This window comes from Colletes latitarsis, unplaced genomic scaffold (genome assembly GCF_051014445.1).
Source record: "Colletes latitarsis isolate SP2378_abdomen unplaced genomic scaffold, iyColLati1 scaffold0055, whole genome shotgun sequence".
NCBI classification, from domain to species: Eukaryota; Metazoa; Arthropoda; class Insecta; order Hymenoptera; family Colletidae; genus Colletes; species Colletes latitarsis.
The window spans coordinates 117,501-122,500 of NW_027488405.1; the positions used below are offsets into that span (position 1 = coordinate 117,501).

At 57.2% G+C, this 5,000-nt stretch overlaps 1 pseudogene; it reads left to right on the forward strand.

Moving 5' to 3' along the window:
- Window positions 1–556, forward strand: part of LOC143351010 (large subunit ribosomal RNA) — a 3,133-nt pseudogene extending 2,577 nt beyond the window's left edge.
- The last annotated feature ends 4,444 nt before the right edge of the window (window positions 557–5,000 follow it).

Genomic DNA, 5,000 nt, shown 5'->3' on the forward strand with positions numbered 1-5,000 from the left:
ATTAATGTAGGTAAGGGAAGTCGGCAAATTGGATCCGTAACTTCGGAATAAGGATTGGCTCTGAGGAGCGGGGCGTGTCGGGCTTGGTCGGGAAGCGAGTCTGGCTGACGTGCCGGGCCTGGGCGAGGTGAACGGCGTTGAACGGATTCGTTCGTTCTCGTCGGGATCCGAGCTCGGTCCCGTGCCTTGGCCTCCCGCGGATCTTCCTTGCTGCGAGGCTTTCGTTGGCGGCTTGCCGTCGTCGATCGTCCTCTTCGGCCGCCATTCAACACTCAGCTCAGAACTGGCACGGACTAGGGGAATCCGACTGTCTAATTAAAACAAAGCATTGCGATGGCCCCCAAGGGTGTTGACGCAATGTGATTTCTGCCCAGTGCTCTGAATGTCAACGTGAAGAAATTCAAAAAAGCGCGGGTAAACGGCGGGAGTAACTATGACTCTCTTAAGGTAGCCAAATGCCTCGTCATCTAATTAGTGACGCGCATGAATGGATTAACGAGATTCCCACTGTCCCTATCTACTGCAATGGAATTGCCGTGGAAACAGCGACCGCCGAAGGGCTCAAAGCCCTTACGGAGAGTGAAAAGCTGAGGAAGGCGGGACTGACCGTAAGGACACCCGCAATCAGGAGGCCGAAAATGACCCTGTTCGACGTCCCACGGGACATGGCAGAACAGGAAGTCAGGAAATGCCTGCAGAAGCAGAACCCGGACGTAGTCCGAGAGGAAGACCAGAAGGAGATCAAGTTCTGCTTCAGGACCGGGCGAAAAGATGCCGAAGAGACCAACTGGGTGGTCGAAGTATCGCCGAAGCTGCGGACGAAGATGCTGGAAGCGCATAAGCTGTTCCTGGCCTGGAGCGCATGCAAGGTGCGAGATTTTCTCGCAGTTAGCAGGTGCTACAAGTGCCAGGCTTACGGCCATATAGCGAAGCACTGCCGCCAGAAGGAGGAAGTATGCGGCCACTGCGCGCATACAGGACACAGCGCGAAGGCGTGTCCAAAGAAGAGCCAGCCCGCAGTCTGCGTGAACTGCAAACGGGCTGGCAAGAAGGGGGACCACGCCGCTTCCAGCGCGACGTGCCCAGCACATGAGAGAGCGATCCAGTGGTCTGTTAGCAGGACTAGTTATGCATAATAACCCTGCCACAGACGGAAGAGGACTCACGATCCTGCAGCTAAACATGCAGCGATCGAAAGTCGTGCCACACGAGGTCAGGCGACAAATGGAGGAAACTGATGCGGATATCCTGCTTATGCAGGAACCGTATAGTTTCAAAAGAGTTATCCCAGGTTTCGGGACGGGCGCTACGATAGTTTTTCACAACCACGCAGACGAACCGCCGCTCGCGGCCGTATGCGTGAGGAATAGAAAATTTTCCGTGCTCAAAATCGCAGACTTGTGCACAACGCATTGCGTCTGTGTTCAGCTCTTCGACGGTAGCACGGAACTGTACGTAGTGAGTCAATACTTTCCGCCGTCGGAAAGTATTGAACTCGGGCTAGCCCACCTCGACTCAGTACTAACAAGGCTAAGGGGGAAAAAGATTATAATAGGCGCGGACGCGAACGCAAAGTCGCATGTATGGAACAGTAGAGTCACCGACGAACGTGGGGTACTACTCGAGGAATTACTCGTTAGACATAACTTGTTAGTGCTGAACGAGGCGGGACATCCCACCACGTTTGAGAACACGCGGGGATCATCGAATATCGACGTCACTCTCGCGACCTGGGAAGCTATACCGCTCGTACACGGCTGGAAAGTGTACGAGGACGGAACCTCCAGCGATCATAGAATCCTGGAGACGCGCCTGAACCTCGGCACGCGAAGAGGACAGCCGCCGCCCCTACAGCCACGGTACAACACCAGGAAGGCCGACTGGAACAAGCTCCAGAGGACACTCATCCAGGAGAAGCGCTCCTTGACGAACGCCGACCTAAACAGTCGGCAAGACGTCGAGGCAATGGCGGAAACCATGGAGCGGGTAATATTGACCGCCTGCGAAGCGGCAATGCCCAAAAAGAAATGGCACCAGAAATCTGTACCGTGGTGGACAGAGGAACTGACAAGGATGAAGAGGGCAACCTACAGGGCAAGAAGACTGTACCAGGGGACACACGATCCCCCGACGAGGGAGATACTTAAACAAGAATACCGACGGTTCAGGAGAACCTACACGAAAAAGGTGACGAGCGAGAAGAACCGCTCATGGCGCCAGTTCGTCACCAGCCAAGGGAACCAGGAAGTCTGGGGTGTCGCAACGAAAACATCCCTGGGGAAACTCAGGAGGGAGGAAGCCACTTCCTCGATCAAACTGCCACACGGGGGTCATACGACCTCGTGGAGATCAACCGCGGAAGCGATGTTGACGGCGCTCGTCCCGGAGGACGACACGGAGACAGACACCCCAGAACAAGCAAGGACACGCCTGGAAGTCCGAATCCAGCCAACAACGGAGGACAGCCCCCCATTCCAGTGGGAAGACCTGAGTGCCGCTGTAACGCGCCTCAGAAAAGGTAAATGTCCGGGGCCGGACAGGATCGAGGTGGAAGTTATCCAGAAATCCTGGGGATGTCTCCACGAGGAGCTCCTCAGGCTCTGTAACGGATGCCTCGAATGGGGAGTATTCCCAGCTCGTTGGAAGGTGGGTACTATCATTACAATACCCAAGGGTCCGGACAAGGATAGGAGTAACCCGAAGTCGTATCGGCCAGTTTGCCTGCTTTCAATGGTAGGGAAGCTGCTCGAACGACTGATGGCGAACAGACTCGCGAGTATTTTCCTCGATCATGACCTAACCTCCGACCGACAATACGGGTTTAAACCTGGACGGTCGACGGAGGAGGCGATCGTTAAATTTCGTAGTATTCTTAGGGAAAGGGAATTCGCGGAGGCAAAATACGTGATTGCGATAGCGTTCGATATCTCGGGCGCTTTCGACAACGTATGGTGGCCAAATGTCCTGTACGAACTCAAGAGAAGGGACTGCCCACGAAACCTATACAGGCTAGTGGAAAGTTACTTCTCGGAGAGGGCAGTACAGATCGTGGGGAAACATGATTCAGTCCGGAAACCCGTTACCAGAGGCTGCCCGCAGGGCTCGATATTGGGTCCAAGTTTTTGGAACCTAATTTTCGATGACCTGCTGGCGGTTCTCACATCCGACGAGCTGGAATGTGAACCGGTTGCCTATGCGGACGACGTCCTGGTCGTGATTTCCGGCAACTCGAGAGAGGAGCTGAGAAGGAAGGGCCAGGGGGTCGCCACGGCAATGTCCGAGTGGTGCGGAAGGAGAAAGCTGGAACTCTCAGCCGAAAAGTCGGAGATGCTCTTGGTCAAAGGATCGCTCGATGCAGCGCGTCCACCGACCATCCGCATCTCCGGCAGAGGCATAAGAATGAAGCCAGCAATCAGGTACTTAGGAGTACATTTTGAGAAAGGACTCCGGTTGAACACGCATATCGTGACAACTTCGGAGAAATGCAGAGGTTTGTTCAACAGTCTCGCGAAGGTGGCCAAAGCGAACTGGGGACTGGGACATCGTGCACTCCGTCTCTTGTACGGGGGGCTCTTTGTACCCATAACCACGTACGCAGCGGCGGGCTGGAGCGACCTGATGAACAAAACGGCAAGACGGATGCTGGCTCGTTCTCAGAGACAGGCTCTCCTTCGAGTCACCAAGGCATATTGCACGACGGCCACGGACGCACTAACGGTGATCGCGGGCGAACCCCCGATCGACCTAGTGGTGGAAGAAAGGGCAAGAAGATACTGGATTCGGACGGAAGAAAGAAGAGGACGAAACAACGGCAACGAGGAAGAGGAAGGCCGTGATTACGGCGAAGAAAGAAGAAGGGCGGCGGCGGAAATGCTGGACGCCTGGCAGGAGCGTTGGCAGGTTTCAACCCATGGCCGGACGACCTTCGAGTTCTTCGGAGACGTCCGGCAGAGAACACGGGCCACCTGGATAGAACCGGACCACTATGTCACGCAATTTCTTAGTGGTCACGGTAACTTCAGGTGGAAGCTCAGAACCTTCGCTCTGAGTGAAACTGCTATGTGCGAATGTGGGACCGGCGAGGAAACGCCGAAGCACATACTTCTAGACTGTCCGAGGCACGAGGCGGCCAGGGCGGTCTTGAAGACGGCACTGCGGCTTAACGGCTGCGGATGGCCGGTCGCGGATGCGGAGTTGGTTTCCAAAACCAATTTCCGACACTTCCGCGACTTCGCACGAGCCTCGCTCAAGGCCAAAGAGACCCCAGCCTACGTGGGATGGCAACAAGTCGATTAGCAAGAGAGAAGAAAGAAGAGGAAACTGAAGAACAAAGGACATGCAGCGCAAAGAAGAGGAACACAGTGACAGTGACAGTGCCAGTGCCGTGAAATCGCGAACCGCGAACCGCGAGTCGCGTACCGCGGGACCGCGTCGGGTGACCGCGAACCGCGACACCGTGACACCGCGACACCGCGTCGCCGCGCATCGAAGACGGCGGATCCGCGAATCCGCCCGCGAACGCCAGACCGCACCGTAACGCGTACCGCGAAACCGCGGGTTCACGATACCGCGACACCGCGTCGCCGAGCATTGATGACGGCGGATCCGCGAATCCGCCCGCGAACCGCGACACCGCGATACCGCGTGATCGCGAACCGCGAGACCGCGAACCGCGAGACCGCGAACCGCGATACCGCGTGATCGCGAGACCGCGAACCGCGCGACCGCGAACCGCGAGACCGCGAGACCGCGAGACCGCGTGATCGCGAGACCGCGAACCGCGCGACCGCGGGACCGCGTACCGCGCGACCGCGAACCGCGAGACCGCGACACCGGGTGATCGCGAACCGCGAACCGCGTGACCGATAACCGCGAGACCGCGAACCGCGACACCGCGATACCGCGTGATCGCGATCCGCGAGACCGCGAACCGCGCGACCGCGACACCGCGGAACCGCTGACCGTGATCCGCGAGACCGCGGGACCGGGCGTCCGCGTGA